Source organism: Capsicum annuum, chromosome 9 (assembly GCF_002878395.1).
Source record: "Capsicum annuum cultivar UCD-10X-F1 chromosome 9, UCD10Xv1.1, whole genome shotgun sequence".
Classification (NCBI taxonomy): domain Eukaryota; kingdom Viridiplantae; phylum Streptophyta; class Magnoliopsida; order Solanales; family Solanaceae; genus Capsicum; species Capsicum annuum.
The window spans coordinates 39,768,857-39,776,784 of NC_061119.1; positions in this window are offsets into that span (position 1 = coordinate 39,768,857).

Sequence of the window (7,928 nt, forward strand, 5' to 3'; positions counted from 1 at the left end):
CTCAAGAATTTTATGCAATAAGAAGGTACCTCTTAAGCTTAAAGGTAAATTCTGTAGAGATGTGGTTCGGTTGGTTGTGTTATATGGGGCGGAGTGTTGGCCTGTTAAGAATTCTCATATCCAAAAGTTGAAGGTTGCGGAAATGAGAATGTTGCGTTGGATGTGTGGATTTACGAAGGTGGACAGGGTCAGGAATGAGACTATTCGGGAGAAAAAAGGAGTGGTTTAGGTGGAGGATAAGTTGCGGGAAGTGAGGTTGAGATGGTTTGGCCACGTGATGAGAAGGGGCACAGATGCCCCAGTCTGTAGATGTGAGAGGTTGGCCTTGGAGGGTTTCAAGAGGGGTAGGGGTAAACCAAAAAGGTACTAGCGAGAAGTGATTAGACGTGACATGGAACAGTTATAGCTTACTGAGGACATGACCCTAGATAGGAAGGTTTGGAGGAATAGTATTAAACTAAAAGGCTAAGATGGGTGGTCGAGTCGTAGTCCGTAGTTAGGAGGCTTAAGGATAGCTTGGTTGGGAGTTCCAGTTATGGGGAAGGGGGTCCTTGGGTTGTTAATTATACTATTTTTTTTGTGAATGTTGGTTCTTTTGTTACTTTAGCATATTGCTTGCCTTTTGGTTAATTATACTTTATGATTGTGGATTTTGGTTCTTTGTTCTTTATCATGTTGCACGACTGTTGGTCTACGGTCTTTTGTCTTAAGCCGGGGGTCTATCGAAAATAGCTTCTCTACTCCTTCGGGGGTAGTGGTATGGACTTCGTACATTTTACCCTCCCCAGATCCCACTATGTGGGAATATACTGGGTTTGTTATTGTTGTTGTTGTTAACATTTAAAATGAATTCTTTTACAATGGAAATCGTATCACCTTATTTAATAATTTATGAGCTTTTGAAACTAAATATGTTATTTTAGAAGTTAGACCAAGGATGATTTCGGTCCATTATTAATCCACCCTATTACTACTTCTATTTACTTTGGTCGCAAAAGATATTAACCCTTTCTATGCTTTTATGCCAATTTAGTCCCAAACTTGATCTCGGATAATGGATTTATAGATTTACAATTTTTATTATCGATTCGAGTTTGAGCACATATTATATTTATGTATCTCCAGTAATGGATGAAGTATATTGATTATGATAATTATTGGAAGTTCTCTTTTCAGACCAGGCTGTGTATACAGATATCTCGAGTCCTCTATGGGCCCTTTCATCCTTGAGCCATAGTACTGAGAAGGATGGTCGCCATAGGTCCTACCTTTATAAGCTACTGAGCTAGAGGAGCTGGATACAGTTGGTACATTATGGCACTTGGATTTGGATATGGAATTATCAGTTTATATTGCATTTTTTCATTCATATCATCGTCTATCACCAGTATAATTATTTGGTGCTTATATCTATCAGCCTTATGGGGGGTTGTATAGGTATAAGCTGTAATTGTTGTTTGTTGAGTGCTTGCTTGAACCTCCTAGGATTTTGGGGGACCCGTTAGGTTATTATTTATTCAGATTAGCCATTTACGTTATTGTTTGTTATTAAGGGTAGTTTTTGGTAGGATGATTATGGATTGGTACATGAGATTTTTGATACATTTATAGTGTCTTTTCTTTATTATAGTAAGATATTTTATCAGTAGAATATCTCATGTTTAGTCATCCTTTGGTTAGAGACCATGATTATGCCAGTGTTAGCTTTCATTCTTGGCTAGGATTCCTCGAGATGTTAGGTTAACTCCCCCAGGTATTTAATTTGAGTTTAGTTCTATATATGTATCTATAATATATTAAATGTGTGAAGGTCCTTTGAAATATTGTTTGAACTTTTGCCCTTCAATAAAAGTCCTTACTTTAGATAAAATCGTCTTTTCACTATTTTTTTCTAATATTTAAGAGTTGAAAATTAATTAAATATATGGTAAAATATTTCCTTATTAGGAGTCATCAAAATTAATGACAACTGATACTTTTTCCATTAGTTTAAGAATTCTAAATCAACTAAATTTGATTTTAAGAAGATTTGAAAAATCTAAAAATAAATATAAAAGTATTAGAATAAGAAAAATTTAAGAAGCACTAGATTTTCAAAAGTTTTAAGTACGTAATAAGAAGGTAATCAATGATTTTGTAAAGATTTGACTTTAAAAATAAAGAAAGATTTTAAATATTAAAAAAAAATCGTAACACAAATATGGTTCAAATTGATGCATCTCTCTTAGCCTATGGCAACAAGGAAAAGAGGTACTATATGACAAACGCTAAAGTGATGATCAATTAACCACTTGAAATTTCTGGTGGCAAAACATATATGTGTATATGTTTATATTTACATTATTATATTAAAGTGTGAAAGATTTTTGAAAAGTGATTAGAATTTTACACATTATTAAAAATCTCCACAATAGACAAAATCATTTAATTTTAAATAATTAACCGTTACACATGCGAGGCACATACGGTTAAACTAGTAAGTATATACATATATGGTATTATCTTATATCCCTGTCTTTCTTTATCTATTCATACTGTATATGTATCTTTTGGTCTTGTATTATTATTATATATCCTTATTTACTTCTTCATTTGTACAGTGACTAGATATATAATATAATACTTTAGTTCCTGAATACTATTTGAATAGGTTAGTTTATCCTTTTTGTTCAATTAACTTTATTATGTTTAGTTTCTTGGATAGCTGACTATAGTTTATATTCCTGCTACCTTTTATTTATACTTACATTATCTTTAGAGCTCAGTCGGTCGATTCCTACTGAATACCACATGTTTGATACTCATACCACACTTCTACAGCATGCAGATCATAGTACGAGTTCTCTCTATTGACATGTGCATTTTGCAGAGTAGTTATGGATTAGAATTTTGGGGTGAGCTCCCGATGTTTGGAGTATTCCTGCTCTCCTTCATATGATTTGACTTATCTCTATTTTGTATTTTAGAGATGGTTTGTGTATGCCCATTTATTTTGTATTTCACTTTGTACTCTGATTGTATTAGAAACTCTTGTGCTGGCTTCAACAGATTTTGGAGTGCTTTTCTATATTAGCCTTTTATTTAAATTAATTTTTGCTATTTTCTCCATTTCTCTTGATAGTACACTACTAGTTGTTCGGGAGTACGGTATAGCTTACCTACTAGTAGGTTATAGTAGGTACCATCATGACCTAAGAAAATGAGTCATGATAAGAAATTAAATTGAGTTTAATTCTGTTCAATTATTGATCCACTTTCTTTTACTACTACTTATTAACTTCGGTCAGGAAGATTCTGACCTTTTCTGCATTACTATTCTATTTTTGTCCAAAATTCAATATTGGGTAATAGATTTATAGATATTCACTTATTTAGTACCAGTTCAAATCTGGCATTTCTTATACTTTATATATCTCCTTAGAGCTAGATGGGTAGATTTGTTGTGATGGATTATGAAAGTCTTGGTTTGGGAACAAGCAATGTATATGGATATATCAAATCCCTATGGGCCTTTACGTCCAATGAGCCATAGTATCAGAGAAGGATGGTCACCATAGGTCATGCCTTTTCAAGCTATTGAGCTGGAGGAGGTGTATACACTTAGTACATTATGGCACTTCACTGGATATAGTAGGTTGATCATCGTAAATCACCTAGTTTTCATGACTTGCATTCATACATATGCATCCCCTATCACCGGTATAATTGTTTGTCATCTGTATCTATCGGTCTTATGGGGGTTTGTATAGGTTCAAATGATAGTTTCTATTTACTGAAGTGTTTTCATGTGCCAATCGGGATTATGGGGGCACCATTAGGTTATTGTTTTTTTTGGCAAGCCAGTTACTTTACTATTTGGTTATTATTATGGTATAATTTATTACAGACTAATTATGCATCGGTAATTGATATTGTAGGTATGCTTTTGGGTTCCTTTCCTTTTTATTATGTTGAGTTTTAGTATTAGTAGGTTATTTTGTAATCACTCTCTCGGTGAGGCCTTGATTATGCTATAGTTAATTTCATTCCTGATGCTGTAGTTGATGTGCTATATAAATATAGCACTTTGAATGCTTTAAACGAGGAGAATATGCAAGTTTCCGAGGGCTTTTTGTTTGATTTGATCTTTTTTTAGGTATGTTTTGTAGGAAGCAATGATTTGGATGATAAGTTTGGGAAAATGGTGAAAAAAGGCATTTTTGGATGCTTTTGAAGCAATTAGGATGATTGGCATGTTTTCCAGTTTTATAGAGGTTAATACATGTTTGAGATTCAAAGAAGTGCTAAGAAACTGACACCCAACACCTACCAAGTGAACATATGGTCGCAAGAAGGACCTATGGGCTGCATGTACACAAAGAAAGTGCTAGAAAGTCAAAATCTCAAGAGATGAACATTGAATGATTTTTTATCGTACTAAATGTGGCTCTACCTGAGCCCTGTGCCTAGGCTGCAGGTAGTACTTACGCCCTGCCAGACCCCAGATGCGGGAAGCGGGTGGCCACCGACCCGGTTTTCTCCTATTTTGTTCGGGCTTAGTTTTTAGAGTTTTCTCTTGTATTATAAATACTCCTTATGTACTTTTTAGTAGAGGTTCGACACTTTTAACACTTAGAAACATATTTTGATTTCAAGATCCATCTTCAATCTTGGGATTTCATTGTATTTACTTTTATTGATTATTCGATTTATGGTTGTGGGTTTTCTTTCATCTTATCATTGTGATTTCATTTTTGCTTTACAACATGAATGTTATTGATTTCTTTACAATCATGAGCGGCTAATACCTATAGGTTGTGGAAACCCTAGCAAATTGATGAAGTTAGGGAAGTGTGATTGTTGATGGGAAACCAATAACCGTGACATGGATTGATTTATCTTCATTATAATTGTTGTCTTAGTAGTTGCAAATGTTAAGATACCTCCTAGATATTATTACTTGCTCTAACAAAGGGATAGTAACTTGGAAAAGATAAAGATAACAGTAATTTGGGGAGTTAATAACCGATCCATAACTTGGAAAAGATAAAGATAACAGTAATTTGGGGAGTTAATAACCGATCCATTGCAGCACAACGGTATATGCGAATGACTATTAGCCTTCATCTAATAACTTGAGACTCAAAAGGTTATAGTTAACTAGGACCAGGGCAAGAGTTAGTAGTAGGATACTCTGAGACTTAATAGGTAAAGGGTGGAATCCTCATGCTCGTCCAAAGGACTAAAAGAGGTACATACTTATTAACTCTACATTGTAACTCCCCGAGAGTTCACCCTGGATGCCACACGGTGCTCACGATCACAAGTGACCACAAGCTAACCCATGAGCTAGTACCTGCTGTGAGCACTTAATTAAAATTAATAGTAAATAAACATGTGCGAAATTTAACTGTAACTCGCCATAAGGTTTTAGTTGAGTAAAAACAATGCTGAATCGTAATACTGAAAACAACTGTCTAAGGACTGATAAAAACTGAGATCAAACTAACTGACTGAGAGTGTCTAAAAGCCTCTAATACTGACTGAATAAAAGAGTTGATGGGATAAGTCCCCAACTAATTTTGACTATATACTGAACTGAAAGACTGAAATAACATCAATGGTCCTCAAAATAGAAGGACTCACCACTGCTTCTCCTGCCACTGGTATACTAGAATGTCTAATTATGGTTGGGAACCTGAACGTCCGAACCTATGATATAAGACATTATAGCGCAAAAAATGAGTATGTGATCAGCACTTTGAATATACTGGTATGCTAATAAGGTTAGGATAATATGCATAGTTTTATGTGCATGAATAATAAATGACTGAATGTATAATATGAGGTACAGAGTAAGAATGCATGAAAATTGTAAAGACTAAAAATGCATGACCAAGCACAAGAATTTGAATCTGCAATAGTTTGTAAAAAGAACTCCTGAAATACTGATAACTGGAAAACTATTATCTATATGCTATGTTCAAGCAAACCTGAGACTGAATACTGAACTAGATACTGCACTTAAATTGTGGGAGCTTTCATGTAATCGACTTAAACCATGTGAGCTATCACGAAGTCCAACATCTGACCCACGTTGAGGAGGTATGTTCTATCCTTGCCATAGAAATTGAACCTAGACTATATTGATTACTAAACTGATATCCCAAAGAACGAGGGTGTCATGCCTAATTGATGGAGGACCCCTCAAATATCTATGGTGGCATCGTAGGTATGGAACTTAGGGACTACTACTAGTGCCTCATGCCTAACTGATGGGGGAGACACCATCCCTATGTTCGCTTGGTACTAAATCCTACTCCCAACTGAAAGACACTGAAATACTAACTGGTGCATGCACTGATAACTTATAACTAATAAGCTCAGGTCATGGTATTCTAAAAATAACAGTGCATATGGATTTTGAGGTAATTATTAACTTTTAAACTAATTATGATGACTAGTTAGATGACAAGACTCATGGTTTAGCTAAAATCATTTTGAGGATGCTGAAAGTATGTAAACAACTAAATTTTGGGTATTCACACCCCCAGGACTCGATAGAAATAACAACAAAATCATACTAGAACTTTGAGGACATGACATGTGGTCAATATTCAAAACTCATTCTTTGAGGCATTTCATCAAACACTTGCAATGCATGGCTTAAGCATGGGAATAGTTTTAAACATGTAGTAGTAGCATGATTTTGGTACTAAATCACCAATTAAGTCTTAAATCAACGAACAACACCATTCAAATGTGTAGAGTTTAAATACAACAACAATTTTGTGTAAACATGATATAAAATTCAAAATTCCTAAAAGTTCATGGACATAATTCATAAAAATATGTAAAGATTATACTTTTAAACTTGAATTTGGTTCTTGGACTCCATGGGTGAAAAAGATCCCATGGATGAACATCTAACATATCCCAAAAACTTAAATCTTGAAGGAGAATAACTTTTCTTGAAGGTTTTTGAATGGTGACGCTTGGATTCTTGAGTTTTCTTGAAGAAAGAGCTTAAATATTGTTCTTGGGGAATGATCTTAATAGAAACCCCAATTTTTATGTTGATGAGGAGTTATTGGTTTAATTTGATGGAATTTGGGGTTAAAAAGGGTGGAAAAATGACCCAAAAATCTTATTTAAAATGTCATTACGTCCCTGAATAGGCTTGGTTGACGATTTGGGTGATGGATCGTCACTCTAGTGACTGACCGTCACTCAATCTATTAGTTTATGGACCGAAAATAGCCTACCTACCTGAGGTTAATTGCTTAGCTTGACTGTCCATCACTGACTTATTGGTCCGTCAACCTGGTCGTCGTACCTCGGTAGTCGGACAACTCTTTGGTAAAATAGGCATAACGTTTTACCCCAATATTGGATTAAGGAAAAATTGGTATCATTTGAAACCTAACTCAGTTATATATCTGTTGGTGGGTCATGAGCTCAAAAACTCTTATTAATACAAAATATATGCTTGTTTGAAGTTGACTATAGCAATATCCTTCTTAAGAACTTAATCGGTAAGGGATATTTTGATTCGTCTAATAGCTAGGAGTTATTTGAGGTCTTAATATACATTAAACTAACTCATAAAACTTCCCAAGAGATATAATTTATTTCTCATGATCTTGTATCATGGTTCTAATATTGGTTTGGATTCTCAGGGTATTACATGCATGCATGGTATTGAGTTGGTTCAACTATGCACATAAACCTATGAGGTTGAGATGCCAGGGGGAACACAGTCCTAGTGTTCATCTATAACTGATTTTAACCAGCTTTAATATTATTACTTGATCAAGATTACTACAAACCAAAATCCCAATTTGCTTTCTAGTACTGCCTGTAGACTACAACTGCTGATAATTACAAACCACGTGTTCCCTTGGGATTCAACCCCAAACTTAGTTGGGTTACTATATCTTGACAAAAAT